Source organism: Rana temporaria, chromosome 3 (assembly GCF_905171775.1).
Source record: "Rana temporaria chromosome 3, aRanTem1.1, whole genome shotgun sequence".
Taxonomy (NCBI): Eukaryota; Metazoa; Chordata; class Amphibia; order Anura; family Ranidae; genus Rana; species Rana temporaria.
This window is the reverse complement of record NC_053491.1, coordinates 181,459,796-181,473,472: the sequence shown is the minus strand read 5'-3', so window position 1 is coordinate 181,473,472 and position 13,677 is coordinate 181,459,796. Positions and strand designations below refer to the sequence as shown.

At 42.3% G+C, this 13,677-nt stretch overlaps 1 protein-coding gene across 2 annotated transcripts in view; it reads right to left on the bottom strand.

Moving 5' to 3' along the window:
* The window catches only part of LOC120931937 (monocarboxylate transporter 2-like), a 107,758-nt gene extending 96,589 nt beyond the window's left edge, over positions 1–11,169 (bottom strand). The window contains exon 1 of one of the 2 annotated variants that reach the window (XM_040343923.1): positions 10,978–11,169. The gene's annotated coding sequence lies outside the window, so the exon portion shown is untranslated. Of the gene's footprint in view, positions 1–10,473; positions 10,908–10,977 lie in introns of those variants that run through there. The other variant, XM_040343925.1, reaches the window with a different exon arrangement.
* Between the last annotated feature and the right edge of the window lie 2,508 nt (positions 11,170–13,677).

Genomic DNA, 13,677 nt, shown 5'->3' with positions numbered 1-13,677 from the left:
GACAAGGCAAATTGCCTTATGTCAGGCATATCTAAAGTCTGGCCTCCAATTGGGGCCCGTGTTCTGGTTTAATGCGGCCCCCCTGGTAGTTTGGATTTATAAATAAAAAATATATACTGTATTTATCGGCGCTGCCTCAGAGGGGACAGGGAGAGGTCGGGACGAGCGCTGTCAGATTGCATACAGGAGAAATCTCCTGTTTACTTGGCGGCATCTGTAAAAGGAATTCTCCTGGGATGCCATTGGACGACTGTCTACCATAGAAAACGTTGTATTAACCACTTAAGGACCGCCTCCTGCACATTTACGTCGGCAGAATGGCACGGCTGGGCACATGCACGTATAGGTACGTCCTGTGCTCGTACCCAGCCAGGGGTTGCGGGCGCGCGGCCACGACCCGGTCCGAAGCTCCGTGACCGGGATCCGCGGACCCGATCACCGCTGGAGTCCCGCGATCAGTCCCCGGAGCTGAAGAACGGGGAGAGCTGTGTGTAAATACAGCTTCCCCGTTCTTCACTGTGGCTGTGTCATCGATCGTGTGATCCCTTTTATAGGGATACACAATCGATGACATCACACCTACAGCCACACCCCCCTACAGTTGTAAACACACATGAGGCCACACATAACCCCATCAGCGCCCCTTGTGGTTAACTCCCAAACTGCAATTGTCATTTTCACAGTAAACAATGCATTTTAAATGCATTTTTTGCTGTGAAAATGACAATGGTCCCAAAAATGTGTCAAAATTGTCCGAAGTGTCCGCCATAATGTCGCAGTCACTAAAAAAATCGCTAATCGCCGCCATTAGCAGTAAAACATTTTTTTTTATAAAAATGCAATAAAACTATCCCCTATTTTGTAAACGCTAAAAATTTGGCGCAAACCAACCGATAAACGCTTATTGCAATTTTTTTTACCAAAAATAGGTAGAAGAATACGTATTGGCCTAAACTGAGGGAAAAAAACGTTTTTTTATATATTTTTGGGGGATATTTATTATAGAAAAAAGTAAAGAATATAGATTTTTTTTTTAAATTGTCGCTCTATTTTTGTTTATAGCGCAAAAAATAAAAACCGCAGAGGTGTTTAAATACCACCAAAAGAAAGCTCTATTTGTGGGAAGAAAAAGACGCCAATTTTGTTTAGGAGCCACGTCGCACAACCGCGCGATTGTCTGTTAAAGCGACTCAGTGCCGAATCGCAAAACCTGGCCGGGTCCTTTAGCTGCCTAAAGGTCTGGGTCTTAAGTGGTTAAAGAGGCTGCTGAGTAAACAGGTGATTCTTCTGTATGTAATCTGTTGCCGCTTGTCCCGCCCCCTCCCTGTCCCCTCTGAGACTGCAGATGGGCATGGATCAGGCTGCACTTATGGCAATGGTAAGGCTGCATTCATGGCATTGGTGAGGTTGCATTCATGGCAATAGTAAGGCTGCATTAATGGCAATGGTGAGGCTGCAGATGTGCACTGATTAGGCTGCATTGATGGCAATGGTAAGGCTGCATTCATGGCAACAGTAAGGCTGCATTTATGGCAATGGGGAAGCTGCATTAATTGCAATGGGGAGGCCTGCATTCATGACGATGGTGAGGCTGCATTCATGGCATTGGTGAGGCTGCATTCATGGCAATGGTGAGGCTGCAGATGGGCACTTATTAGGCTCCATTAATGGGCACGACCCTTATTTTGCTTCACCTTCTTTATTAAAAAATTTTTTAGCAGTTATTATAGGAATTTGTAATTCTGAAACTACTTATTTATTAAGTGACTCATATTAAAGTTAAAGAGGAAGTAAAGTCTTATTTTTCAATTGTACCTATAGGTAAGCCTATAATAAGGCTTACCTGTAGGTACTATGAATATCTCCTAAACTTGCCCCGTTTAGGAGATATTCAGAGTGCATTCGGCCGATTACGTCATCAGCGCATGCGCTCTGAAGATCCAGGTTACCATGCCGGACCCTAAAGCCCATGGCGTAAACAATGTCATTGCGGCACCGGTCACTCACAGTGCTGGCGAACCCAGAAGGAACACCAAGGAAGATGTCAGCTGTCTCAGTGGTGTTCTGGCGCCGCTGGAGGGCTTCGTTCTAAGGTAAGATGCATACTAGCTCATTATGCCTTTGTCTTACAGTTTTTTTTTGGGAGGGGGGGGGTTTCTCAGGGTTTACAACCTCTTTAATATTAAATTGCATGTGTTATAAAAAAACAATAACGGTTTAAAAGCAATATGCTGATAAAATATACAAGACTCTTTTAGCAAAATACTACTGGGATAGCTCAATTGTTCTGAGGAATGTACAACGTGTCTAGTATTTCTTTCAAGCTTCTTTGGTAACCAAACAATAAGTATACAATTTGTAATTACAATGCAATGACAGTTGAGCTAGAAGAGAACTTTACGTTTTGGTCTTACCTCGACAACGCATAAAGGGAAAGTATGGATAAATATACCCTGGAATTAGATGTCAGCAAGAGAAAATATCATCATCAGTGGTTAGTAGGGGGGAAATGCTCCATCAGTGATCTGTAGGGAGAAAAAATGCTTTGCCAGTGGTCACTAGCAGGTAAAAAAGGCCCTGTCAGTGGCCATTAGAAGGAAAAAATACCCTAGTATCAGTGGTCAAATAGAGTAAAAAATGCACCAGTGTTAATGATCAATGGTAGGAAAAAATGGCCCGGCATCAGTGGTCAGTAGGAGAAAAAAATGCAATAGCATTGGGGATCACTAGTAGTAAAACATCCCCCCATATTAATGGTGAGTGGGATGAAGGAAGCCCCAGTGTTAGTGTTCAGTTGATGGAATAAATGCCCTGACATCAGTAGGAGGAAAATCATTAGGAACTCTGAAGGCCACTGGAGAGCTGTGAAGGGGCTGGGGCATTGTGGGGGACTCTGCAGGGGTTCTGGTAATTTGTGGATGGTTGGAGGACACTGTGGCAGGTTTGGGAGCATTTTGTTGGAATTTTGACTGTACTTTATTTGTAAACGGCAGTTTTGCTGTGGTAGGTTGATAACACTGCACAGATGCACAACATTACAGGTAGTATCAAAGCATCCCCCATGTTATTTAGAACCATTTGGAATTTATGAAATCACTTAAATCATTACTAAAATTGCTCTGCTTCCTGCTAAACAGAATTAAAAAAAAAAATGTATTGCATTGGTCATGTTCTCCAGAGGAATTCCCAGATTCCCATAGCATTTTTTGACAATCCCTAGTGTATTAGCCTAGAAAAGGGCTATTTCTGTTTTTTTAATAGTTGGCCCCCATTAACCTCCTTGGGGTTCGGATTCAGCACCCAAACTCTAGTCATGTTGGCCAAACCAAATCAAACTTAACCTAGGTATGTTCAGCTCATTACTAATTATGGGAGGATTGATGTACAATGCCTATCCATGATGCATGATAGAGTTTTGATAACGGCTGCCTCTTTACAGAGTGTCCTAATACCGTAGGACACACTATTGAGAGCTTCCTGCAGCCCACCACTCCTCATCTTAGAGGTCGACTGTGCCCCCTGACCTAGCCCCATAAGCTTATATTCCAGTAGTAACACCAGTATATATAGAGAGATATGTGTATATATATATATATATATATATATATATATATATATATATATATATATATATATATATATATATATATATAGATCTATCTATATATACAGTACAGACCAAAAGTTTGGACATACCTTCTCATTGAAAGAGTTTTCTTTATTTTCATGACTATGAAAATTGTAGATTCACACTGAAGGCATCAAAACTATGAATTAACACATGTGGAATTATACATAACAAAAAAGTGTGAAACAACTGAAAATATATTTCATATTCTAGGTTCTTCAAAGTAGCTCCCTCCTCCTCCCTGAAAGGTGCCAAATGTGACACCGGTGGGGGGGGGGGGGGTCGTATTCCGAAAAGTGGAAGTTCCAATTTTGGGTGGAACTCCACTTTAAGTCTATCACAGATGTGATGCAGAACCCAGGATTAATTTGGCCAGACAATGTTTTTATGCTCGAGACAGTTTCATGTATACATGAGACTGGTTGGATGGAGGTGGATCCATCAGAATCTCCGGAATTAATTTTGTTCCATTTACATAGTTAGTCAGGTTGAAAAAAGTCCATCCAGTTCAACCACAAAAAAATAAATAAATAAATAAATAAATAAACAATTTGTTATGTTATGACTCAGAGATTCTGATGGATCCACCTCCATGCAACCTAAACAGAGTGGAGAAGTAATCACCAAAAATAACAAATTAACATGTTAATATGAATATGGCCAATCTTTCGAAATAACTTTCGAAATACAAATCGATTCCGAAAAACGAATATACAAAATTAATTAGTTAGTTACTGTCTACAATGTGGAGCTTTATTGTGGTATATTGCATGTTCCTACATTTTTTAATCAATAGTAAGGTCATATTGACTGGAGATGAGAGAATTCAAAGGAGTAGGATTGAAAAAATGTCTTGAACATCCAAATTTCTAATTTGTCGTTCCAAAAAGTTAATTTATTCCAATACTGAATGTTAAAAGCAAATTCAATTTAAAAGTACTTTCGAACGACATTCAAGTCATCCAATGTACTGAGGATTGTTGTACAAATGTTTGTACCAACATTGCAAATCCACTATTGCATGGCCAGCTTAAGACTGACTGTATTGAATCAATGTATCCTTTAGTTTGGATTGATTCAGTTTAGGGTACATTATTTGCGTGCAGTGCTAATTGTTAGGCATTGCCTTGTTTGTTCAATGCATGTTGCATTCCCGCTAATGCTGCATTCATTGCAACATTAGAGGGAATGGCTCCTTAAAGAGGAGCTTCAGTCATATGTGTGAAAATTAAAAGTCAGCATCAGCAGCTACAAAAACTGTATACTGTAATTTTAATAAACAGATACTTACCTCTCCAGGGATCCAGCGATGTCCTCAACCGAGCCAGTTTCTTTACTGGTCTTCAGTCCCTGACGCTGGTATCATAACTGTGGGCAGCTGGCTGTGACTTCTTGTAAAAGAGAAATCAAGGATACTAATCAGAAAGTCTCCTCACCTGATCCAAAGCCACGGGTGCTGGCAATGCATGGAATGATGCAAAATGAAGGAAAAACGTTCTGGACAGCCGCACTCCAAAAATAAATAGCTTTTATTTTAAAATAAAAAAAACACACAAAAAGCATGCCACAGCAGACGGGGTACAAAGCTGACACGTTTCACACCAAACTTTGGTGCTTTTTCATCTATGAATAAGCACTAAAGTTTGGTGTGAAACATGTCAGCTTTTTACCCCATCTGCTGTGGCATGCTTTTTGTGTGTTTTTTTTATTTTAAAATAAAAGCTATTTATTTTTGGAGTGCGGCTGTCCAGAACGTTTTTCCTTCACTGTGACTTCTTGTGGCTTCACAGCCAGCTGCCCACTCTGCATACATAAGACTCGCTCTGCTTTGTGAATGGTCCCAGAAGGTTGTGGACAGGGAGGGTGAGAGGAGAACTTCCTCTCGGATCTCCTAGGCCAGTGATCATCAACCCTGTCCTCAAGGCCCACTAACAGGCCAGATTTTATGTATTACCTTGGGGAGATGCAGACTAGAATACTGCAATGAGCAGCAAATGATATCACCTGTGATGGATTTCAGTTATCTTGCAAACTTGGTCTGTTAGTGGGCCCTGAGGACAGGGTTGATGATCACTGTCCTAGGCGATCTGAGTGGAAGTAGGAGTGTGTACCTGTCAAAACTAGTAACCCGCTCCTCATTCCAAAAAAATAATATCCAAATGAGGCAGATGAAGAGAGGGAGAGAGAGGTAGAGCAGAACCCTTTTGGGTAAAATTCTGCTTTAACCACTTAAGCCCCTGACCATTTGGCTGGCCAAAGACCAGGCCCCTTATTGCGATTCGGCCAGTGGCGGTGTGTCTATTGAGGGCGCCGGAGCACCGCCCCCTCTGGCTCTCACACCGCCACTGATTACAATAACATAGATTCATGCATTGCATGAATCTATGTTATTATTGCCGCTGCCGCCGACTATTCAGATGGCCCGATGGTGAGCGCCGGGCAACTGAATAACGGCAGCTGGTTGGCTGTGTGGAAGTGCCTATCAGAGCCAGCGGCTCAGGCTGTATTCGGCTTCCAGAAACTTATCTAAGGGACATACGGGGGGGGGGCATTCCTTGGATAAGACTGACAGGCGTCTCAGCCAATCAGGTTCACCGGTTCTGGTAACCTGATTGGCTGAAGCGTCATCGAGGGCGGGAGAAGACATCGAGGGACGTGGAAGGAGGATGGCTGACGCCCAGAAAGGTAAGTGCCGGGCTAGGGGAGGGGCATTTTACAGAGCACATCGGCGACAATAGGCACAGTGGCATCAATGGGCACAGTTGCATCAATGGGCACAGTGGCGACAATGGACACAGTGGCATCAATGGGCACAGTGGCGACAATGGGCACAGTGGTGACAATTAAAGGGCACAGTGGCATCAATTGGCACAGTGGCGACAGTTGATGGGCACAGTGGCTGCGTTTGATGGCATGGTACAGTGGCTGCGTTTGATGGCATGGTACAATGGTGACAATTGATGGCACAGTGGCTGAGTTTGATGGCATGGCACAGTGGTGACAATTGATGGCACAGTGGCTGCGTTTGATGGCATGGCACAGTGGTGACAATTGATGACACAGTGGCTGCGTTTGATGCCATGGCACAGTGGTGACAATTGATGGCACAGTGGCTGCGTTTGATGGCATGGCACAGTGGTGACAATTGATGGCACAGTGGCTGTGTTTGATAGCATGGCAAAGTGGCTGCGTTTGATGACATGGCACAGTGGTGACAATTGATGGCACAGTGGTGACAATTGATGGCACAGTGGCTGCATTTGATGGGCCCAGTGGCTGCATTTGATGGGCACAGTGGCTGCATTTGATGGGCACAGTGAGGCTGCAATTGTTTTTATTTTTTCGTTTTGCGCCCCCCCCAAAAATTTTAAACACCAGCCGCCACTGGATTTGGCACTGCGCCGCTTTAACTGACACTTGCGCGGTCGTGTGATGTGGCTCCCAAACAAAATTGACGTCCTTTTTTTTCCAACAAATAGAGCTTTCTTTTGGTGGTATTTTTTTTTTTTTTGCGCTATAGACGAAAATAGAGTGCCAATTTTGAAATAAAAGCTTACTTTTTACTATAATAAATATCCCCAAAAAATATATAAAAACAATTTTTTTCCTCAGTTTAGGCCTATATGTTTTCTTCTACATTTTTTTTTTTAAATCGCAATAAACGTTTATTGATTAGTTTGCACAAAAACTTCTAGCGTCTACAAAATAGGGGAACGTTTTATGGCATTTTTATTAAGAATTGTTTTTTTTACTAGTAATGGTGGCGATCAGCAATTTGTATCGTGACTGCGACATTATGGCGGACACATCGGACACTTTTGACGCCATTTTGTGACCATTGTCATTGATACAGCGATCAGTGCTATAAAAATGCACTGGCAGTCAAGGGGTTAACCAGTAGGGGACGCTGAAGGGGTTAAGTGTGTCCTAGGGAGTACTTCTAACTGTAGGGGGTGGGCTGTGTGTGACACGACACTGATCACCGCTCCTGATTACAGGGAGCCGTGATCTGTGTCCTGTCACAAGGAAGAATGAGGAAATGCTTGTTTACATCAGCATTTCCTGTTCTTCCTCACCATGAGGAACATCGAGTTTGTGGCACCCGGGGTCGGAGTCCCGGAGCTCACGGTGGCGCAATGCCGCTCTTAAAGGCCAACGTATATATATATATATATATAGAAAAAGAATGACTTTAAGGGCTAGTCATGGACTTTATCGGCATGATAGATTGGTCAAGATTGGTCAAGATAAAAGTCGCCACTAATCGGAAACTTTATATAAAATTAGTTTATTACAAAAATATACTCTAATAAACTTTGTAATAAACTAATTTTATATAAAGTTTCCGATTGGTGGCGACTTTTATCTTGACCAATCTATCATGCCGATAAAGTCCATGACTAGCCCTTAAAGTCATTCTTTTTCTATAAATTCTGTTTAGGACGTGGCATATGCTAAAATAACATGCATCCACATGTGCACTACATGTGAGGATGCACTTATCCTTTTGATATATATATATATATATATATACGTTGATCTGCCCAGTCCTGCCATTCTGCCAACGTATATCGGCGTGACACGGCCCTTAAGCGGTTAAGCTAAGTCATGATAATAATTGAAGTGCCAATTAATTTTGGCTGAACCCCAAATAATATTTAAATCCTACATTATTTTTTATTTATATTGCAAGGATTTTTATCACAGCCTTGCCTACTTTTATTGATATGGAAATTCAAAAATGGGTTCCACTTTCTACCTTGCTGAAGCTACTTCCTAAATCATGAATGTGGAGTGGTCTTCCTGTTGTAGTCACATTGTCAGTCATGGGGACAGCAACAAGCTAATTTAGATGGCAATGACATTTCAGACATATACCTGTAATGTATACAGAATCCCCCAATATAAAAAAAAGTAATGCTAATTCAATAGGAAACCTCCTATCAGAGAATGACAGGGTGTAGGGGATCATGAAGTAAGAATTTCTGTCCCTTGTAACTTAAAGCGAGATTTCACCCGAAAAAAAAATGTAAGATTAAATTGATGCTCATTTTGTCAAGGGGAATCGGGTAGTTTTTTTAAAATCCGAGCAGTACTAACCGTTTTAGAGAGCGATCTTCTCCGCCGCTTCCGGGTATGGTCTTCGGGACTGGGCGTTCCTACTTGATTGACAGGCTTTCGACGGTCGCATACATCGCGTCACGAGTAGCCGAAAGAAGCCGAACGTCGGTGCGGCTCTATACGGCGCCTGCGCACCGACGTTCAGCTACTTTCGGAAAATGGTGACGCGATGTATGCGACCGTCGGAAGCCTGTCGGAAGCCTGTCAATCAAGTAGAAACGCCCAGTCCCGCAGCCCATACCCGGAAGCGGTGGAGAATATGCATCTCTAAAACGGTAAGTACTGCTTCGATTGTAAAAAAAACACCCGATTCCCCTTGACAAAACGAGCCTTAATCTAATTTAAAAAAAAAAGTTTTTTGGGTGAACCTCCACTTTAACTAACCTCATAAAGAGTAGAATGCTTTATTTATTACAGGAACTTATATAGTGCCATTTATTTATGCAGCACTTAACACATATTGTACATTAACATCAGTCTCTGCCCTCAAGGCCCTTACAATATAAGGTCCCTACTTCACATTCATACATACACATACTAGGACCAATTTACCTACCAGCATGTCTTTGGCGTATGGGAGGACACCTGATGAAACCTGTACAGGGAGAACATGCAAATTCTGTGTTGGTAGTGCTGTGGTTGGGACCCAAGCCAGCAACCCTCATGTTTCGCCATTTTCTCATTAGAACATTATATGATTAAGGAAGCACAGTATTTCCTTATTAGGGCCAATAGACCATGTGGCAGGGATCCTCACTCTATAATTCCCACAAACTCTATACGGAATCTTGCTCAGTTACTAACCTCCAGTCAGATGTGTAATACAGAAAATAAAGGATAGAACATAAACCCAACGATGAAATGTAAACTATTATTAATACAGCTGTTGAATAGTTTTATACATTCAAATAGAAAGCATGGCCTCATTTCTATTTTAAGGCTAAGTTCACATGAGGGTACGACCAAGTAGCAGTAACAAATAGTAAGTTGATCTATGTTTTTACTGCTCCTTGGCTGCTTCCTAACAAGTTAACATTGCACCTAAAGTGTGCCTCACACATTGCCAAAGATACTTTGCTTCGTGGTGCAGCAAAAATAAATAAAGCATGCTGTCATTGGCCGGTGGTGCTGGCTACCACGTGCAATCATTGAGGTGAACGGTACTACACCGCCAAACGGTTCCAGCACTGTAGTTCCATGTAAAATTTCCCTTTGGATAAAAGAAAGGCAGGCACTCAAGAGCTAGCAGTATCCTGAACATCTGGAAGCTGCTTTTCTACCACCCTCTGAAAACGATCTACCAAGGGGGAGCAAAGTCTGTTCCCCAGATGAACGAACTGTAAAGGAATTTTTATGTGACCACTTAGTGTAAAATATAGACAGTAGCAGATACAAATATACTAATACATTTTAAACTGAAATTAGAATTAATACAAAAAAAGTGTTTAATCAATGTGATTCTACTGCTTGATATGCATGTTGTCTAAGATCTGTATTTGATTATTTTACATAAGGTTATGATTAACCAAGCACGGATGTGCCATACTTCCTACAAACGTAGTACATTCATTACAGCTGCATTATCAGATAGTGGTTATGTCTCACGCAGTTCTCAGCAGCTTTGAAGGCACCATATGTCACATATTTTCTTGCAAATTGTAAAAAAAAAAAGAAAAAAAAAAAGGAGAAGGAGAAGGAGAAAACAAATTTCTGTTAAAGCTCACGTTTTCTTTTTCAGTGTTTCCTTGAACAAACGCTTTAAATCAGTGCATATCTACGATTAAGTGCATGTTTGTGCCGAGATTGTCCCATGGGTTTGCAAGCCGTCTGTATAATGCAGATTTCACTCATCCATATGCAGTGTAAACATGGCAGTGTGAGACTATTCGACGTCACAATGACACATTTCTTCCTCTCCACTGGTAGCATGGAACAAGCTCACCCGCCCCCTGAAATGTAGGACAGCTAGAGATATTTCCCAGCCAAGTCAGGGAAGATTCTGTACTCCCAATGCAAGCTGTATATTTCCCATACTACTTTACTGAGAGCCACATAGACAACAAAGCAGCAAAAAAAACACAAAACAGTACCAATGTCAGCTGCCACAGTAGTATTATACCATCCATCCTTACAACTAACATATTGCATAAATACAGTGTTAACTAAATGACCTGAATATCACATTATTATCATTAGGCTGTAAATAAATGTATGTTGAATCAGGTTACCTGATCAATGCTGGAATTCCTAGTCACGTCTTGCGTTATGTTTCTTTTTTTTTTCAGAAGTATGAATGAATACACTAGAGTGTTTCACTGACGTTTCAGATGTTTTAGTAGGAGGAGTAGACTGAGAATGATCTTGCTGTTTGTATTAGCAAGGGAAGGGAGGGAGACGAGTCTTGGGCTGGTCTTTCTACTGTAGCTCACTTTCTGCATTCAGTGTTCTGTACAAGCGCCTCAGGCAACCCAGCCCAAATATTTCCATGTATGTAATGTGCTATTAGGGAAGCTGGTGTTAAATTGAGGCTTCAAGCAGTTCAGTAAATGCAAATTCAGCTTGCTGTCTGCCTAAAGGACTTTGCATTGGCTTCTTTAACAATGCACCGCATGAATTGATACATACAGCGTGCTTGCCCATAGCAACCATTCAGCTTTTACGTTTAAAAACTTTGGGGCAGTCAGATCAAAAAAATGTCGCTTGCTGACTGGTTTTAGTTTTGTTTACATTCCTACAGTGTATGTACAGTCCAAACTCCTTCTTTAGTTTTGGATAGAGCAGGGAAGGATTAAAACCCCTGCCAGATTTATATTGCTGTCTGTGTCCCGCCTACGTAGATTCATCCTTCCTCACTGCTCCTCCTGGCGATCACTGTCACTGAGGCAGAAAGTGATGGAGAATACAACATTTTGGAACTGTCACTAGAAGAGATTAGGCTAAATCTGCCAGTGGGGACAACTGTTATGTGACAACTGTCTAAAGCTGGCCATACACTGCAGTGCCGGATGGTGCTCTATTTTTTTGGGGGGGGGGGGGCAGCAAACAAACCACCATCCCCCCATCGCTATGTTGATCAATGAACAAACCCCGCCCCATCGCTCACCCATCCGTCCATCAGCCCTGCGTTTACCCCATCCAGGTCACAGGCAACTTTTGCACCTTCCCCCTGCATCTCATCCACGGCACCTTCGCCCTTGCCTCTGCTTCTGGCCAATACAACCACATCCCCTCTTGGCCAATTAGTTCTTAAGACCCGCTTCCTGATTGGACAGGAGGAGAAGCAGCAAGACTATAGTGAATATTAACACAATATTACCACAACTGGGTGGACTCGGGGCACAGTTCTCTGCGCTCCGAGTCCACCCCTTTTGAAGCTAATTAGAGCCTCAGGTTCGAATCACGTGCTTCAAAAAAAAATTAAATGCGTCCTGCATTAAACGCCCTGCATGTAGATTAGGGGCCGGGCATATAGATTAGTGGGTCGGCCCCCCTGCACCCCTAATAGAGAGGATGCCACTGATACACTGTAGTATTTCTTTATTGATTACCCAATATGGGCTAAATAGCAAGGATGGAGGAATCTCTCTGATAGGTTTTGTATTCTGACACCCAACACCCACAGTGGACAGCTTTTTAGGCAGTGATACAGGAGTGGCTGATACTGCCACCTCCTGAATGCCTGTTTTTTTGACAAACAGGATTTTTTAATGGGAATACCATGCCCCATTCAAGTGAATGGGGTTGTGCTGCAACCATGAGCCAAACGCTAGGTTTGTGGTTGCAGCACAACCTTATTCACTTGAATGGATTATATGCAGCGGGGCGATGCAGATCAAAAGTCAAAAAGCCATAAGAGGTTTTAGCGCAGTAGGTATACAACTTTATTAGACTACTGTGTTATTTTAAGATGGGCATCCCGGGGGCTAAAAAAAAAATATGACTCAACTACTTATTTTTACCATTCCCTGTAGTAGCTGTAAATTAACCACCAGGGCTTGTTCACATCAGCAGTATTGGGCTGCATTTGGCAACAATGTGCAATGCAGTCCCAACTCAAGAACAAGGCAATTTACCTTATGCCCAATGCTTCAGTTGTTAACAGAATTGCACTGTGCGTTCCAATGCAATGCAATGCAGTAAAACGCACCAAAAGACATATGTGTATACAGGCATACCCCACTTTTAAGTACACAATGGGACCAGAGCATGTATGTAAAACGAAAATGTACTTAAAGTGAAACAATACCCTTTTTTTTCACTTCTAGGGTGTAGTGGGGGGTCAGGGGGTGTAGTGGGGGTGTCAGAAGCTGTAGTTGAGGTCCCAGGGGCTGTAGTGGGGGTGTCAGGAGCTGTAGTGGGGGTGTCAGGGGCACACTGGAACAGGGCGGGCTATGCTCTCGGAGCTTCAGCTCCTTCTACTGTGGCTGCAAAATGTCTGTACAGTACTTGTAAGCCACTTTACATACACTCGTGCGTATGTCCTTACTCGCGAGTGTATGTAAAGTGAGTGTACTTAAAGCGGGGTATGCCTGTATTTACATAAATGTAAAAAAAAGCAAACACTGCAATAAGTTTTAATAATGTACTGCTGTTCACATTGCACACCAACTTACATGTGTTATGTGCACAATAATGCATGTCATGTGGGGGACCCCAGATGATGCAAAATATTGCGAAACGCGTCGGGACTCTGCTGCTGCCATGCGCAACCTTTTATTGATGCCCTTTGTTTCCATTGAAACTGTAAGTGTTTTTAACCGTTATTAAATATAATTATTATTACGGTATCACACTATGCGACTTCGTTTTCTTTTATGTACCTTGGATACGATCTGATTTCTTGGGAGTTATCATCAAGACGCTGTCACTCCCACTGCTCTGGTTTAAAGTGATGTTTTCAAGCCATCGTTTCAATTGTATATCCAGAT